Source organism: Paramormyrops kingsleyae, chromosome 2, assembly GCF_048594095.1.
Source record: "Paramormyrops kingsleyae isolate MSU_618 chromosome 2, PKINGS_0.4, whole genome shotgun sequence".
Classification (NCBI taxonomy): Eukaryota; Metazoa; Chordata; class Actinopteri; order Osteoglossiformes; family Mormyridae; genus Paramormyrops; species Paramormyrops kingsleyae.
This window is the reverse complement of record NC_132798.1, coordinates 18,539,038-18,557,884: the sequence shown is the minus strand read 5'-3', so window position 1 is coordinate 18,557,884 and position 18,847 is coordinate 18,539,038. Positions and strand designations below refer to the sequence as shown.

General features: G+C 48.4%; 2 long non-coding RNA genes across 3 annotated transcripts; one reads left to right on the top strand and one right to left on the bottom strand.

The window, feature by feature from the left end:
- Positions 1–278: 278 nt before the first annotated feature.
- LOC140587694 (uncharacterized) lies at positions 279–2,873 on the bottom strand. Of its 2 annotated transcripts, XR_011989371.1 has the most exons (4): positions 2,823–2,873; positions 1,642–1,770; positions 1,086–1,305; positions 279–873 (listed from the first exon to the last, which is right to left on the bottom strand). It is a non-coding gene; the product is annotated as an uncharacterized lncRNA (long non-coding RNA). The 2 variants fall into 2 exon arrangements; XR_011989370.1 differs by having other exon boundaries at positions 279–1,305.
- Positions 2,874–15,931: 13,058 nt separating this feature from the next.
- LOC111858708 (uncharacterized) lies at positions 15,932–18,847 on the top strand. Its single transcript, XR_002841660.1, has 3 exons — positions 15,932–15,960; positions 16,063–16,182; positions 18,733–18,847. It is a non-coding gene; the product is annotated as an uncharacterized lncRNA (long non-coding RNA).

The window sequence follows — 18,847 nt, the reverse complement described above, 5'->3', positions numbered from 1 at the left end:
ACCGTGGCTTTCCGCGTGTCCCGGGCACCCACTCCGATGCCATCGCTCCGTTTTGCATCCCAACACAATCCCCCACGTGACTGTGTCTGCCCCCCCACCCCCGACTCGGATACAACATCTAGAAAGCTGTGTTTGGAGCTAAAGAGCTCCGCCCCCTCTCTGTGGGAAGATCCCACCCCCCCGGCATCCAGATTCAGCGGACACACACAATTTGCACAACCCCTCGCCTGCGGACCCCCCCTTCCCCGGGGGTTTGAAAGGAGAGAGAGCACCCCCTAATGGCAGCCAGATGTCAGTGCGTTAGCGTAACCTGTAATTTATTATGTTAAAAAGAACATTCTTATTTATGCCATAAAATATATAATTAAAATGAAGACAGTAATGCAAAAGAAAAAAAAACAGTCGTGGAGATTATAGACAGAACAAAAAGTCAGGCCAGTGTAGAGGTGGATGGATAGACAGATTTTTAATAGATTAATTTTTAACGCTGTGTTTTTACTGCCCCCCCAAGAAAGGAAACACCAGTGACTCTGACCTTGGTATCTGTGTGTGGCCTGCTGGGGGCCGGGGGGGTGTCTCCGCAGTAAGGCTGTTTCCAGTCACTCAGATTTCTCAGTGACTCGTATTTGTGGAGGGATTCCTCCAGGGGGACACGCAGGATGCAGAGAGGAGGCTGCTGACTTGTCACAGACCTGGGCGTGGCCACTGCCACCCAGTCACAATCTGATACCTCACTGTAGTCAGGAGTGGAGCAGCACAGTCCTGGATGCCAGCGTGAGAGCGCCTCCTTCTGGTGGCGTAAAACGGTGACTTGACGCACCCAGCTGATCTTCTTACCTCAGCCCACATGTCGCTGGATGTGGCTACGATGCACTGAAGACCGAAACGGTAACATTTTTAGCAAGATCCATATCTTTAAGTCGGAGAAAGGGGAGGTGTGCTTGGGAAGGCGCCTGGACGCGGAACGCCGCCCCCCCGTCGCCGTCACACACATCCACGGCGGACACACCGTCGCTTTTCCTTTATTCCATTTTGTATGACAAATCAGGGATTTCTCTCTCAAAAAAAGATAAATCGACACTTACAATGGATGGGCCGGGGGGACGTACGAACGACCCCACTGGGCGAATAGCTTCGCTTTTGGGAGCCCCGCCCCCAGGTCCGCAGAGTGAGGGGGCGGGGCCACACTGCGCTGTTCTTCGGGATGCTGTGTCACCCCCTCCTTGGCCGAGCTCTTTTCATGTTTTCGTTCTTTCTGCACATTCTTGTACAGTTCCCTCATTTGATGTACTTTAGTCTTCAGTTCTGTAAAAAAAATATTAAAGAGTTAATAATATGCCTTTGGAGCTCCTTGTGTTTGTTCATACAACACGTAGCACATGTATAATCATACTGAGCTTTATTACCGAAAACGCCTCACGTTGGGGGGGCGTACCAAGGGTCAGAGTGTTATTTTGTAACCTTATAAATAAAGTTCCTGTGATCCTGACCAGGATAAATGGCTGGAATTTGGATGGATGGATGGATAGACAGATGAGATGTTTTTTGATTATGTTTTTCTTGATAAAAGACAGGAAAGGTCAGATGTGTCATCACTGTGTGACAAGGTGCGTAAACTGAGCCATAGCTGATGCCACCTGCCTCCAGGGTCAGGGGTTCCAGCCCCGCCTCCAGTCTGTGTCTGCAGACTATGTGGCCTCCTTGTGTCGTGTGCGGGTTTTCCTCCAGGGTCTGTAAATCATCCACGGCATGTGAGTGAATGAGCCCAGCCTGGTTTAGAATGGAACAGCACAAACTAAGTAGCTTGGGGTCAACAGGCTGGGCCAGTGATGATGACCTACAGCAAAGTCCACTTCTCAATGGACAAGAGAAGGCCCATTCCCACCCGCTCCGAAAGAGAGAACAACCCAAGTCTAACAGCAGACTTCCTGTGCGCTCTTTCAGCAAACCCAGTGTCTCCAAATATGAACCAGGACAAAGTTAAACCTTTCCAAATCATTAGGACCTGAGGCACCCCCATAACTGAACAGAAATTGTGACTAAACAAACAAAGCTCTTTTCTTTCCACGCGAAAACGTTGATTGCGGTTGGCGCTTGTCCCAGGAGCCCGGTCATAAAATACATCGTTCAGAGGGGACATTCTCCTTTAAGCATGGAAATGTGTGTTTGATTTCGTTATGGCACCAGTGTCAGCCGGTCCAGCTGAATTCAGTCAAAGTGCCATTTAGGAACGTACCCTGAAGACGCGACACTGAAGCGGCATTCAGGGTCCCCATCCCCCTATCCATTTCAGTCCCACAGAAAAGAACAAGGCACATGAAAGAAAGGTGGCATGAATTTAAAAAGGCGCTTTTCTCGTCGGATCGTTCCGTTCTGGTACCGGTACCGGAGGTTGGCGCTCGGTTTGACTATGGCTGTGCTCCTGCGGCGCGTCTCTGGCATCTCCCGCGGCAAAATGTCACTGTCACACAGCGGAAAATAATGACAGCTTTCCGTAATGAAAAACACTCACTCCGGAGATAAAGGGAATGCAGGTCCTATACTGTCCAATTAGTATCGAAAGCAGTAGCCTATGGATCGCAGTGAAGGGCGCGTCTATTATAATATTATCTATTATGATAGTATCTAGTAGATACACTTCACTTAACGATCTACCTGTTTAACAGCCCCCCGGACCCACGACTAGCTCTCCGACCTGTCGGTATCATACACTGTACGGAAACTTTGGCCGGCGTCAAGCAATTATGCGGATTAAAACAAAGTTATCACGTTAGACTTTCCTTTAGACGATTTCTTCATTCAGAATAAATAAGAACGATTACCTGTATTTGCAGTATGCAAACCTAAGTAATGTATTTTAGAGTGGATTTCCTCTATTCTGTTTATTACGCTATACAGTACACTACACTATATATAAACAGGGATGCAGATAACTGGTAGGGAAATACGCCACTGAAAGCGATATGTGCAGCAAAAGATGGTTGTAAAAGTGCAAATGCGCACTTATTTTATGTGCATATGTGATGCTAGGACAAGAAATTACCGTGTATTTTAACTTTTATACCACGAATGAAGTACGAATTAGCATATAACGGTTAAAATGCGCGACAATTTGTCATATCAGCGCAAATGTACCTACATAAAATAAATACCACATCTGCAATGTTACAACAATCGATTGCCGCATGCACGGCTTCAAGGGTGAATGCGTGCTTGCATACCAGTTATGTGCATCCCTGTTTTTAAATATAGGCCTACTAAAATTGTTATAGGCCTAAATAGTGTAAAGGTAACATTAAAACCATATCTTAAAGATGATTGACACAAACCCAATACCCAATTCCCGGTGTTCTGTCGATATATGCTGCCTTGTCGAAAAATGCTACCGTAGTGCTAATCGATAGCCCTAACCCTAACCCTAGCTCTTACCCTAACCCTAACCCCCCAAAACCCCTAAAAACCTTACATTAACCGCTAAAACCTAACCCTGATCCCAAGACGGTGGAACTGCACATGCGCAGTAAGGCTCGATAGCTCGTCTCGATAGGTAGTGTTTTATGACAGAACACGGGCTTATCGACCAATTCGCTTAACGACCTAATCGTAGGAACGGAACTCGGTCGTTAAGTCAGAAGTGCCTGTATACGTCTAGAAATTATTAAGTAAGTCGCTGCGGCGGAGAGGCCATGATTACATGTCATACAGTGAATAAATGTCACCTCGCCTAAAGACACGTGTTGGTTTAAGCAGACTGGTAGTATCTGGCTTTTTCATCCCGATGTGAGTGGAGGCTCTCTGCATCTCCAAGGCATACTCATTTACGGCAGCATCCTTAAACTAAAAAAAAAAAACATCGCTCCTCCAGGAACACGTGGCGAAAACGTCGGGGAAAAAGCCACATATAAAATCCGACAGTGAAAAATTAGATTGTGATTTAGGAGCGAAGCGTCGCGCCACATCGCAGGCTGTTTTTATGATAAATGAAATACGGCTCTTTTAGATGCTGGATAGCAGCACGTTCGGACCCCCTCGCTGGAGCCACGGACAGCCGGGAGCAGCACTGGGAAGGGGAACCTGTGAAGGATGGTACCTCAAAAGCACAGAGACTGAAAGATGAGGGAGCCCTGGATCTACAATATGAAATGCTGTGGGTTAGTGGGGTGCAAGGAGCTCTGTGTAAAATGCTCTAGTAAAATATGGGGAAATTGTAATTGGACATTTAATATAGAAGAGAGTTAATCGTGTAATACAAATGGCTGGAAGGTGGAGGGGGTCCCTACTGTGGGTAAGTCTTCGTTACCATGTGTAATCTCTTACCCACCATTTACTCGTGGTGTGATGATTAAACAGAGCATGTGAGGCGGAGGGAGAGTGGGATCATGCCGGCAACTCGTGCATCGCACCACATGTGAGGCGTTTACCTTGTTCACCTGGTGCACTGACCATATACGCTGATAAGAGAGGCGCTCAGTGACAAACATCTCCTGAAAGCTCATGTTGAGCCGTCTGTCCTATATTGCACACGCATCCTCGTGCTGCAGAAGCTGTACAGTTTCCTGTCCTGTCCAGAATCAGCAGAAGCATGCAGACAAAAATGTCACCCAATGGCCACTCCTGGACACAGACGACTTCGAGTTTATTACACAAAGAAGCCTGGAAGGCCTGTCATATCTCCATGGCCAAGTTGGGGCTTTTTCATTTAGTACCAGGTACTCCCCAGAAATGTCCTGGTAATGGCACTTTCTTCAAACATCCATTTTAGTTAATCTAATGCTGGGACATGGCTGGACCCTCAGAGAAGCCTCTGCCATCCAATTCTCCTGTGAAGGTTTGAAGAGGAGTCAAACGAAATAGGAAAATAAATGGTGGAGGAATGCCTTCCTAATCGCTTCATAATCGCTACACTTGCCTTTGTTTGTTTGATGGCACCAAAGTATATTTTCTATGGTCCGCATTGCAAACCAAGGTGGTTGATTTTTGTTAATGTGGGCGACTTCTGGGTGCACTTCCCAAATGTGGATAGTGGTTCCATGGGCAGCACTGTGGCCTCCCATCTCCAAGGGCACTGGCTGAACCCTTAAACGCACTTCTGTATGTGGGGACCCAACATGGTCACACACTCACTGTGTCCAATCCAAGGTCTCTGCTTGTATAGGCTCACTGTATCCCTGTGTGGAGGAGAGGGCATCACACTTAACCTTATGCATGCAGCCGCACGCTATTGGGGCCCCCAAGAATACCAGCCATGAACCACCACCCCCCCCCCCCCCAAGCATTTCCCATTGACGTCCTTCTTCAGGATTTCCTTCTCGGCTTTGATCAACAGCTTGATCGCCACCAGGGCAGTACAGCTGGAACTGGCTACCACAATCACACTCCTGCAGTCAGAGTACCGTCCCACCACGGTTCTTTGAAGAACAACTAATGTTTGTTTTTCTCCTCGCGGCTCCGCCTCGGCAGAGAGGAAAGTGCGGTCGCCATCGTCCGCTTTATGAGCTGGTAATAGACCTCTAAAGTATCTGCCTGATTTTAATGAGCGATGTCAGCGCTCTCTGCGCCATCCTATGCAAATAATTACAAGGAAGCAGAACCTGTGGCCTGGCGCCGCATCCGCCTTAGAATAACTGAGCTTATCCATCGCCAGAGCTCTTTATGACGTGCTAATAGGGACGTGTGATCGCGTCAAAGGGGCCTTTGTTTGGCAAAACAGGACAGGGAGCAAAGCGTGCTTGTGGGGACCTTTTGTGAGAACTCTGAATGTGTTTGAAGGTTCTGGGACTCTCTCGGGAGACCCAATGTGGCCCCGTCTCGTGGGAGCCAATCAGAGGCCTCGGCTGCTTTGTGTCTCCAATGCTCCTCTCACTGGCTGACAGTCTGCGAACCGCCGGAAGGATCCGGCTCGCGGGCCGAAGGACCGGAGGGGGAGAACCTGCAATGTGCGGGAGAAATGAGGGAACTGACCCCCTGGGGGGTACTGATGGTAAGAAAGGAGGAGCGGAGAGGGCAGAGGGATGGGGTCACTGAGAATTGGAGGAAGGGAAGGAGGAGAGAAAGGAAGGATGTTCTGTTGAATGGAACCCAGACAGCATCAGAGCTTGGGCTTACCAGCTTATCTTCATTTGTATGTTCTGGATGATTTATAATCAGAATTAAAGGGCCTTGGCCTATATCCCACTGGGGGGGCATGTGACAGGCCATCAAGCTTTGTGGAGCTGGTGTTGACGGAATATACTGTCCACATGTGGTGCTCTCCCCAAATAAAGGCACGTGCTGATGGGTTCTGATGTGGAGGACCCTGTTCCTCAAACTCATGCTGCTATATGGGAAATCTGGAGCCATAAACTTTAACATAGGATATTAATACCGCATGTCACCAGTGGATCTACCTTCACGGGTAATGTGTTTTTTTGCAGTATGTTCTCATGTACTGTAAAGAGTTGATGACAGATGTTCTCCTTGTGTTCCTGTGGCTGTTCTCCTTGTTCCTGTTTTCTCCGTCCACTCCGGGTTCCTCTTTTCTCTGTGTACTCCAGGTTCCTCTTGTCTCTGTCCACTCCAGGTTACTCTTTTCTCCATGTACTCCGGGTTCCTCTCACAGTGAGGTGAACTGGTGACTCTGTAGTGCCCAAAGTCTGCCATTGTGTGTGTGTGTGTGTGTGTGTGTGTGTGTGTGTGTGCCCCGCCACAGGCTGGCATTCCGTCCTTGGTGCCCCCAGCCTCAGTGTTGTGAGAGCAGTTTTGGAAGTTGGATGGGTTGATGGGGAGGTAAAGGTCCAATAAAAATCTGTTCCATCAAATATCAAGGGCCTGTTGGCATATCTCACAGGCAGGTACCCCTCGGGTTACCATAGTGCAGAGGGAGGAGCTTGTAAACCTCAGCAGAGCCCATGGACAGAAAGCTACCCACAATGCCTCAGACAACACCTCTCTTTCTCTCTCTTTAACGCAGACACACACATACACAGACACACACACACAACAGCTCATCCTGCTGTTGAGTCTTCCGAGCTTGAGAAGAAAATTGGTAGCCTGGTGAGGATTCCCGACCAACCTTTCCTGGAACGGAATTTCTCAGCACTGCGCGAATTTTAAACATCGTGACGGATCAATAATTTAGAAGTTGCTCATCTCATATTTATCATGCAGAGCTAAGTGGTAAACAACCTGAACATGAATATGTTACTAATCACACAGATTCCCCATTACAATGCATTAATTAAACATGTGCTGATTATTTATTGATAATTTACTTAGTTAACATAGTTGAAAATGTATTTTTTGAGGGGGTTAAACTGATTTTTCTGGTTTAGCTTTGACTGAGGTTCCGCTTAACGGAGTGAGATACAAATCTGAAAGCACAGACAGCAGGGTGCCACAGAACTGGACCAGCGGGGTCCATTTATCCTGGAATTTACTGGATTTTTTGGAACAAGAAGAAACTTGAAGTTCCATTCTGAGCCATGCAGCTTCCATCGGGATGGAGGACGGGGACAGCCACATCCCCACACACATCCCCACAACAGCAGTACTGTTTACTGCTGCTCAAACCACACATTTGCGTGGGGTCCCAGATGTTTTGGGGTCCTCTGCTCCCCACAAGCAGTCACTACACCCGGCCAGGGGTCTCAAAGTGACAGAAACAACAAGTCCCCCCCCAACCCAAGTCTCTTCAAATCACAATCGGAACGATGTTTGTTTAGACCCAGCATTGCACGGTACAGGAGTGAGGGATGTGCGGGTGTGTTCCCAATGCCGCGATCTGACCCACCACCTGGGGCAATTCTAGGGGGGTGGGGGGCATAAGAGGGGCCATAATTCATACAGAGAGGCCAACCTTAACATTAGCCAATGATGTGTTTTGAATCAGTGAATGACAGAAGAGAGGCCAATCAGCTTTCAGCAGCGGTCAGTGTCTCTGTGGCATTGCCCCAGTATACTCCTCTGCTATCCACCATGGGTCTGGGCTTTTCCAAAGCGATCCCCTGGCTAATTAACGGCAGTCGCACCTCTTACTGTAATTACACATATGTGGCGGGCAGGGAGACACCGGGAAGGGGACCCGCAGTGACAAATTGGCCCGCGATACCCAGCCAAAGGTTTTCAATTTGCCGCTGTCACATCGATGACAAACGTGTCCCTCCCGCCGAACTGACCTGACCTCCTGCAGGGGGATTTACTCGTATTAGTGACAATTAAGACCAATTACTGGAACAGACCTTCCGGCAGCAAACCTTCACATTCCCGCATCCCCAGAGTCAGGATAATTTAAACTGACGACAGCCAAAAGAGAATTTGGTTGCATCCTTGATGAATTTTCAGATCTATTCAGTCTGCTGAAGCAGCTTGACCTCTCACACAATTTGCGGATGAGAATTTATTTTAGGTTCACTTCCCGCATTACAAAACCCAGTGATTTAAAAATGAACAAAGACGATGGCTCTCCTGTCCTAAAGCACTAAAGAAATGAAAATTACTCTTCAACAAGCTATGAAGGGGATATATTTTCCCCAAGAGAGCCCACGGAGGTGATGCAATTGTTGAGCGCGCTTCTGGATACTGCTGACATTTGGCAGTACACACTCGCTGAATTTAGATTCCGAAATTAAAAGGATCCCACCGGTTTCCATCTCTGCTGTGGCTGCTGAGATGAACATACCCAGTGTAGAGATGCCCTTGCATCAACCTAAAGGACGGTTGTCTTCTGTTTCTTCCATTCATTGTATTTGAGTTCTTACATAATGTAGTCCGCACGCTGACATTATCTATTTATGTGTATATAATCATACCTGTTTAAAGAAATAAGTTCACATCTGTCAAAAATGGAATCATCACAGGCACCCAAAAGGCTGCGCAATGAAACGCCATTTCACACAAAGCCCTGGGATTTTATCAGTGGATGTACAGTTTGAATCAGCATTTGTTGTTTTTGTGTGCAGTGCATTGGTACCGTTTTGAAAACACTGCACGGTAAATGTCTGGTTCATTACTGTCCTTTCTATTGTGATCAGATCAGATTAATTATTATATATAAATTCCCACTTTTTTTCCCCAGCTTCTCTGTAAGCTCCAGTTTCATACAAACACCCAGTTACTGCGGATTTTCGGTTTTGTATAAATACCTCGAATTGCCTTATTTGATTTTGTATTCAATCAATAACCCAGCTACAGTATGTATAATCACACAGCTTTGGATACAAAAAAACAACACCGGTCTTTCCTGCTGTACAGAAGGCCAGGTTTTGCATGAATCTGAGGTACTATCCCAAGGTGGGTTGCAGTGAAAATACCCCCACCCCCCATTGCCTCATACGACATGCTCAACAATGTAACTGTCAGGGGCAATGTCAGTGAGCCCCCTACCTCACCAGAGCGAAGCTAAAAACTCAACAAAGCGAATCGGCCACAAACAGATATGAGTGCTGTTTGTGGTGGTGGGGGGGTGTGTTTTTGGGCAGGGCGGTGTCTCTGGCAGCTGGCACAAAGCCTCCGCTTCTGCTGTGTTTACATGACCCCTGCTGGCGCCGTTACTTTCGTGCCGCCTCGCAGATTTACGGCTGCCCGTTACGCAGGTGGCGAGCGGCCACTCCGATTGGCTGAACCAGTCCGTCCCCAAACCTTGCTGACACACACACGCTCGCTCATTCTGTGTTGTTCTAACATTTTCATTACTTTTATACTGACCTGGAAATGAGAAGCACTTCCCCGTGTTCACCTTCTAATCACGTTTTCCGCAGATATGGGGGAGGGTTTTGGGTGGGGGGGAGGTGTGGGGATCAGTGGTACACTACCATCCGGGAGAGTCCCGCCTGGCTTTCCACGACGTCGCTGGATGACTGACACGTCATTAGTATGGTGGCACGTCTCCGGAGGCGCGGCGAGGGCTGTTTGGTTGAGGCGTCCCGTCAGACGGCGGTGGGGTTTCCGAACGCTGGGGAGCTGGCGGCCGCCTTCCCCTCGCGGCCCCGCCCACCCCGCGCCCGCCAGCTCCACCAGCAGCTGTCAGAAATGAGGTGGTGCCCCCCCCCCCAGTGGTGCTGTCAGCCGCTGCCAGGAGCAGAGCTGCGGCTGACACCCTCGCGTGTTTTTGATATGCCCGGGGACGTGAAAACAGCCCCCAAAACGCGTGCCGATGTCGCCTTTGTAGAGAACACGCGGCGGGGAGAGTGGAACCATGGGACCACGCCGGGGCCCGTCACGCCACCCGCGACTCGCAGCACGGAGACGCCGCCACACTCCTGGGCGACACCCCCTATAGGTTGCAGGGAGGTTAGCACTAATAACGTAACTCTCACAGGTTAACGTACGAGCGAGGAGCTGTCAGGCCGTCCTGCCCACGTTTACACAAACACGCTTCAGTCTGCTGAGTCTTTACTGAGGCACTAGCTCCAGCTGAAAGCTGATTGGCCCCCAGAGTGCCCCCTCCCCTGTCACTCACAAATTCAAAACACATGATTGGCTAATGATAAGGTTGGCCCTTCTGTAATGAAATACGCCCCCTGTCATGCCCCTCCACCCTCCAAGACGGGTGTCCATGCTCCCATCTTTTCGTACGACGTGTGATTTAAGTGGCAATCGCGAGTGTGTGCCGTGTTCGTGGCGTGCTGATCATAGAGATGTGCTTCGGCTTGTAAGCTAATTAACGGCACCAGGCCCTGCCTATTACTCGTGTGTTTAGCAGACTTTTTAACGATCGCCGCAACTCTGTGTCGATCCACCCGCAAGCAGCCGGGGGCACAAACAGAGGAGGGATGGGGGGCGGGGTTATGGGCAAATCAATGGCCCTGCCTTCCTGGAGGAGCTCCACCCCCTCCCCCCAGGATCTCCGACTCCTTAATGGTTCATTCCAGCCAATATATCCGCTCGATCTCCCCCGTTTCCCCTGTCAAATGAGGTCGGCCGGCTTCCTGTCAGATCAATTATTTCAGTTTGTGGTTAAAAAAGAACAGATGAAGGAGGAGGAGAGAACTGATAAACAATTGTGAAGAAAAGTAGAAGAGCAAGAAGTGGAGTGGGGCGAGAAGCGGAGCCGGCGGAAGCCTCCCCGAGCTCGTTTGCATCCCCCCCGGCGGTGATTGGAAGCGATGCCATCGCGGGAAAGGTCATCATTGCCAGCGAGGCCATTCGTCTTTCCCAGCCAAGCCTGACCCACTGATCCCCCCCCCCCCATGCCACACTGACTGCTTAATTATACCGTGCTTGCCGTTATAAATCAGTTGAACTCCTGACACCTGAACTTCATTCCTGGGGAGCCTGGAAGAGGCGCAGGCAGAGACTTGCAGCGTCCCCCCACCCCCCACCCCCACCCCCACCGAGCACACAGGGTCACCCCAGAGGAGCCACCATCATGAACCTGAGGAATGATAAAATCCAAAAATGATCTCACACACGACTCTGAAAAGAAAGTCTGCCTCATCCGGTTATTTCCAGGCTGTAATTGGGCCAAATGCATCTTGAAGGGTACATGTAACATCACCCATTTACTGCTTATCCAGCATCAGCCCAGAAGAAGAGAGAGCAAGCAGGGGGTGCCCTGGAGGGGACGCGCTGGGGGGGGGGGGGGGGGGGGCGGCTGACCCCGTGCTCGGACCCTGAGCTTCGCTCTCACCTGTATCCATGGGATGTGTGAAAGCCAGACAATTCCAATGTACTGTAAGCAAATGGCAAATAAAGCATCATTTCATTTCAACAGAAAGTGTGTGACTTTCAAAAATTCACATGCATGATATAAAGCATTTCGAAACCCTTTGCTGCTGAAAATGGAGCAGGAATGGTGCATTAGCCTGCTCTCTTCAGGTCGCTTTCTGCACCGTGGTGAGTTTCACCAAACTGCCAAACCTGCCCTGTGTCAGAGGGACCCGCCAGCGGCAGTCTGGCTGCTTTATTTATTCTGAATCCCTGCTCAGCTCAGTGGCTCAGGGGGTCATGGTGCTGGTAGAGGTTGGGTCAGGGGTTCGGGTACCACCTCCACGCTGCGTGTGTGCAGTTTGCATGCTCTCTCTGTCTCATGCCAGTTTTTTCCTGCAATCCAAAGAATTTTTGATCCCCACAATTATTACCTCAATTTTACAAAAATGCCAAAAGTCTCGTATTTTTTTTGCGGTCCCCACAAAGATGAAGACGAATACAAACGTGGGTGTGCGTGTGTGTGTCTTTGTGTGAGCCCCTGCTGGAGTGCCACGCCCCCTATCTGACATCTCATTCAGCGCCCCGGCCGGCGGTGGGTAGTGTACCGGCCTCTGGGCCCGGTGTCCCCTGCTCTCCCCCCATTATGTCCTCCAGAACAATGTGGCAGGACCTCCCAGGTCTGCAGCTGTGGTCAGCCCTGAATGCACACCCCCCTGCCTCCCCCCCCCCCCCCCCCCCCCCCCCCGCCCGCCACACATTGCTCCCTCTCGCATCCCGTACTTGGGAAAACTTCGCCACGATTCAGCTGTCACTCACCAATGGAGGCCCCGGGATGCATTCAGAGGCCCCCCCCCCACCCCCCTGCCCCATTCACACACGTATACACACACACACACACACACACACACAGGCTCCCTGGGCTTGTCAGCACCGGCCAATGAGAACAGCCTATTGTTCGTCCATCTACAGAGGGCTGGCTCTCTGCGACTCAGTGAGTGGGGACCAGGGCAAACAAACAATGACGGCCCTTATTAAGGAACAATGATGCACATGTTTATGGACTGAGATCTCTACAGCGTGCTCACAGAGGTCCTCGCCGGGAAAGAACATGAAAAAGAAAAGAGCGTCAAAATGAAAAGGATGAAAAAATAATTTGCCATCCATTCAGTGCAGTTCCTTAAAGGTATTCAAGGGCCAATAGCAAGGCTTTGATTTGCTTGTCTCTTATTTTTAAATCTATCTTAGTGGCGGGGGGGTTATGTATTTTTTTTTGTTTCTTTCTTCCTCCTAGTGCTTCTACAAAAATGTGGGTAATACTCTGGGTAATACTCTGGGTAATACTCTGGGTAAAAAATACTCTCAGCTGATCAAGTTATTTTGAGGAAAAAAAAACAACAACAGCGCCATCACACTGGTATTGTCATTATTAACACAAAATAAGGTACCAGCAGTATTTAACATCCTAGTACTGTGCATATATTTAGCAGATTTCCTCTTAGGCAACAAAAAGAGGCAAATTAGTCTAAATCTCATAATGATGCTGGTGTCAATGCATGCAAATATTGTTCAGGAAGCTACAACTCGGAAACAGAACTTCAGCGTCAGCAACAACAGTAGCAAGCCCTGATAATTAAAGGCCAGGTATTGAGAGGTCAAGCTGCAGAGGAAAAATCCCTGCAACTATCTCTGGAAATAATTCATAGCTTTTTGTGTCATCCTCGGAGAATACCATAACTTTTCCAACCAGTTTATCAGTAGTATTCCCAGAACTCAATAAATGTTGACAGCTGGCAGTGGCTTGATTCTGGGTCAGAGTTCAAAGCCAGGAATGAGATTTAGTCATGCTAAACGTATTTTATTCTTTTGCCTTTGAAACTGGCTTTTTAGCGCTGTGTAAGTCTCGCCGCTCTGCAGGACGGCCCAGCTGTCCGCCAGGCAGGTTGGCACGTGACACCCTCACCTTGTACACAGGTTCCTACAGGCGCTGCTTTCCACCGAGGTTTCTCTTATCGCAGGACGCTCAGAAGCGGCCTGTTGTCTTTGTATATCGGTGTTGGCAGGTTAAGAATACTACATCTGTTCACAAACTGCACAGATATGTGGATGGAGATGCTCATGTATATGTGGAAGTTTGCTTCTATGTGTGTGTATAGGTGTGTGATTGGCAGTGTGTGTCTATGAGTGTGTGACTGATTGAAAGTTTATGACTGTATACACAAGTCTGCATACAAGACGGTTCATGTATGGCTATGAGAGTAATTGTAAGTGTACGTGTGTATTGTTGTAAGTTAGTGACTGTGTATGTGTGTGACTGCATGATTGTGTGTTACTGTTTGAGTGTGTGTGTGTGACTGTTTGAGTGTGTGACTCTGTTTGAGTGTGTGTGTGACTCTGTTTGAGTGTGTGTGACTCTAAGTGTGTGACTCTGTTTGAGTGTGTGTGTGACTCTGTTTGAGTGCGTGTGACTCTGAGTGTGTGTGACTCTGTTTGAGTGTGTGTGTGTGTGACTCTGTTTGAGTATGTGTGTGTGTGTGTATTCTCAGTGGCTGAGATGCTTCGTCCCAGTAGCTGGGCTCTTTGTCAGCCTCACACGGCCCAGACACATTGTTCTGCCCTCTCAGCATGCAGGGGGGTTCTGCCTCTACACAGGAACAGGGGCTGTGAACAGTCCTTCCCGCCCCCCCCCCAATTCCAATGGCCTCCTCCCACCCTGGCACGACCCCCACTTTGTATTCCCTAAGCCCGAACCGGTCTCGCTCTAGTGCCGACTCAACAAAGTGCCCATGCTGGAGGAAGCAGAGGCTGCGAAGGCCAAAGGGCCCCCTTGCCGAGAGACGCCCCCACTGCCCTCCTCAGGCCTCCATGAGGCCCAATTCCTACATTCCTCCTCACGACGAACCAGGAGCACCCGCCGCGGGGCCACGTTTAGCGAACATCCGTCCCCTTCAATCTGTTCGTCGTCAGCGACTGTCTGAGACGGCCTCGCTGTACTCGCCAGCCCGTTTGACAGCCGGCGCTTTCGGGATGAAAAAAAAAGGGAAAAAAAAGAAGGGAGACTTGAAACACCCCCCCATTTATAACGTACACTGAGTATAATATACACGAGTGCCAGTGCACCACCCACACTTGCTTTGATTCTCCCCCAGAAAGGCACTTTGATCACGATCCTGACAGCCCCTCTCGGATCCACGGATCACGGAGCCTCCTCGCCTCGTTTTCCCGTCTCCATCTCTCTGTCTGATAAGCCCAGGATCCAGAGGGCGCCTGCTGCCCCCATTCAGCCTGGTCCGGGCCCCGAGGCATCTCCATGCTGGCCGCTCAGTGGGGCCGTTACGCCAGAGGGAGGGGGAATTTACCGCTGGGGTTCCAGTGATGGTCTCGGAGTCATCGTGTGAGGGTTCACTGTTTCTCAGGAACAGCGCTCAGTGGAACAAAAGCATTGTGTGCGTGCGTGTGTGTGTGTGGGGGGGGGGGGGCTGTCTCATATATTTTGTGTAAATCATGCAGTCATGGTTTGCTACACACTTTTTGCAAGTGCCTTTGAGCGACTGTGTCACAAAAGGCACTATATAAAAATAAATTGAATTGCACATGTTGTATATATTGTTTATAATAAGAACCTAAGTATCGTGCAGCCAAATTGCCCATAAGTATGAATGTCTGAGAGACTGGTGTGTGAGTGTGCCATGTCATCTGCGGCACAAATAGAAGCCGATCTTTACAGTGCCATTAGCGAACGGTTTAATGTTTGAAATGGACTTTCGTGGATTGTTGCCAGCAAGGCAAATACATCAGTGTCAAGATACAAAGTAATCTCACATTATATATTAACAATGGTAATAGTTAGCTACCTACCCAGCTATCTTTATGTTGTTAAAATTAGGCATACATCCACACAGATGACCATCAGGAATACAAATGTTAACTAGTACAAACATAAATACTATTCAAATAGATGATTTCATGAAAAATCTTGCATTGGTCAATTTGCTATCAAACGCTATCAATAGACAGGGGAGAATGGGCGAATTCCATCTACAGTTAAAAAGTCACTATCGCCAAGCAGTGGGCATGCGTGGTTTTTATTGGACAGCGACGGTATATACATTTACAGTGCAAATATAGTGAACATACACATTGTACGCACTGCATATTTACAGTGTATATATATATCATACACGTCATGTACTGTACATGTATATGTATATCCATACATGCATGCATGTTCTGAAACAGCTTGTCCTATGCAGTGTCACGGGGGTCCGGAACCTACCCCGGAGGTTACAGGCGCAAGGCAGGGAACAACCCAGGATGGCAGGCTAATCCATGTCAGGTGTATGTATATTTACAGTGCACATATAACAAATATATAAATTTTATGTACTATATAATTACAGTATATATATAGCTAACATACGCATTGTATGTATTGCATAGATTTGCTCAGCAGTCCAATTGGCCGCGGCTCCCCGATGAGAGTCATCCTGACCGGATCGATGTGCGGCGGCACCTGCCGGCTTTCCGGGCGCCTCCCGCCGATCCCGGGACGACGGCGAGGTGCGTGCAATTTTGTGCAAGGGCAGCTGAAATGCGAGGCGAGCGCGCGGAAACGCGCGTCCCGGGACTCGCGTGATGCTAGCGGGGCGGCCGCCGCTTATGAATTATGGAGGCATTTACTGCCGGCTGATACGCGGCCGTGTTTATACGCAATTTATAGCTGACAAAAGTCGGAGCGGGAAACGCGCGCCGAGAACTTAAAAGGCGTGTTTTTATTGTGCGGGCTGCGCCTCGGCACTGCGCGCTTACAGTGTCACACAAACGACTCCCGGCGGACTCTCCTCCGCAGGCATCCCTGTTTCCCCCCTTTTTTCTAAATTCCTAAAAACATAATTCTCTCCAAAAGTGTTCAGCCTTTCCGAAGGACCACTGTTATGTTATGAAGGTGATGAATTACTCCAATAAACGAGCCCCCTCCTTCCTCAATAACAGCGACAAGAGGGAAAAAAACGGCAAAGGACTGAAAGTGTTTCAGGCAAAAAAAAGAGGATGCGGCGATCTTGGCAAACCGAGCTAATGATCTGGGGACCGAGGGATTTACACGTTTTCGGATTAGCTTCACTTTCGCGGCTCCTTGCCCGCACGTATGCACGCGCTGAGATCCCAGCTGTGACCTTTGACCTTTAAACGGGATCGGTTTGTCTGCGGCGTTATTGGCGGAGGCGGAATAAAATACCAGTCTCCGAAGTGAGCCCCAGTCTTTATTAGCTGTTTGCTAAATGCTAAAAAGAAATCAACATTGTTAACCTGAGAATGTTCCAGTTTCATTTCTGGTTAGAAATGCTAAATGCTAAAATAAATCAACATTGTTAGGCCCAGTCTGCTCTGGATAATTCGCTCCTGGTTTGAAATAATAAATGCTGAAATGAATCCACTTTGTTAGCCCCACTCTGTCCCCATTTTAAGAACACTGCCTACCACACATACAGTAAGGCATAAAATGAGCAATATTTGGCACAAGAGCCATGCTGTAATCCCGCACCCAACAGCCATCCGTCAACAGGAGGTTAATGGACACTTCCGGAAACAGTTCCAGTCTGCATTCTTAAAATGGCAAGTTCTGGGTTCTGGATGGGATGGATGGTGTAGCAAAGTAATGATCCATGATTGGATACAGATACTGCAGAGTATAGTGGTTTGCTTGCAGCAGCCCATCTATTCTGTGACAGGGTATTACACTAACATTTCTGGGTGCATACATATTGGGCCCTATTTTGCACCAGCAGAAAGAGTGAGGCAAAGTGATTTTGCTAGTTTCATACCAGCGCATTGCTCATTATCACGCCATGCACGCACGTCGTCAAAATAGCAAATGATTTTGCTCCTGCTTTCCGCTCGTAAGAGTGGTGTTTTTTGAACGAGGCGTGGCCGGGCACATTGTCCGTGCGTTGCAATGTTAATGCAGCGAAATGACACTGTGCTTTTGACCAACAAAAACCACATCTAAAGTCAGTGGTGCATTGTTAAACAGTATTTAAGCAGTGCATTTTAGAAACGTGTGGGTGCACACTCAAATTTAATTTATATATGTTTTATGGTAGCATTCACGTAATCATTCTGTGTAACACACCGATACTATATATATATACTCTGTAAAATGCATATACTGTATACTGTACATAAGCTATGTGAGCTATATATTATATACACTGTAAATATACAGTGCATAAAATGTATATAGGCACCCAATGGTGAATTACTTCTTTGACTATGGGATTTGAACTGGTGAGCTTCTGATCACAGGCATAGAGTCCTTACCTGCTAAGCAATGCACCACCCACCTGTTTGCCAGCTCATGTCCTGGTCAGGGTTGCAGGAGGGTTCTGGAGCCAATTCCAGGCACAAGGCTGGGGTACAGCCTGGAAGGGATACCAGTCCAACACAGAGTGCCTATATAGATGCATTGAGCTTGTAAATTCAGTTTCAAAATCTTAAATTTACTGGCTACAGTTCAAAGCTATACAGATGACATCTTAATTCACTGGAGAGAACAGAGATTAAGTCAAGTTCTCCTCTGCACGAGAGTGTACTTCCTGTCAGTTTACTGCTGTCTTGTGGACGGCTGAGTGCACGAGACATGACAGTTCAGTACATGATCATTTATGAGGCGTCATCTCTGTCCATCCTGTCCGTGCAGAACACTGACATGGGCCGGTCCTCGCCCATTCTCAGCACGTCTACAAACAGCACCATGCCCATTGCCTCCTCCTGCACTGGAACATCTCGAGGAATAAGATCCAGAGAAAAGTTAAGAAATGACGAAAAACTGAAAGAACGGCAACAAATTAACCTGCGTCACACATACATATATTTTCAAAACTGGAATAGAATTTAAGAAAATATAAAACTGAAAACAAACTCATCTAACATTTTTTAATTCCATTTGCCTTGGCAGCAATCTCAGGCTATAAATACTGTAGACTCTACACTTCTGATGATATGTAGGTTCAGATGGGACTGCATGAGTATATCGGACATTGGGACCAAAGCTGTATCCCTGGGGCCTGGTATTTGAGAGGAAAATTCACCTTCCAACCTCACACCCACCAGGGACTGGGACAAAGAACCAGGCATCCCAGTAACCGTGACAACGTCGCTGAAGCTTCCTGCTGCATTCAGGTCATTGAGATGTGAAGGCTGGTTTTTTACCAGATACAGTAAACAG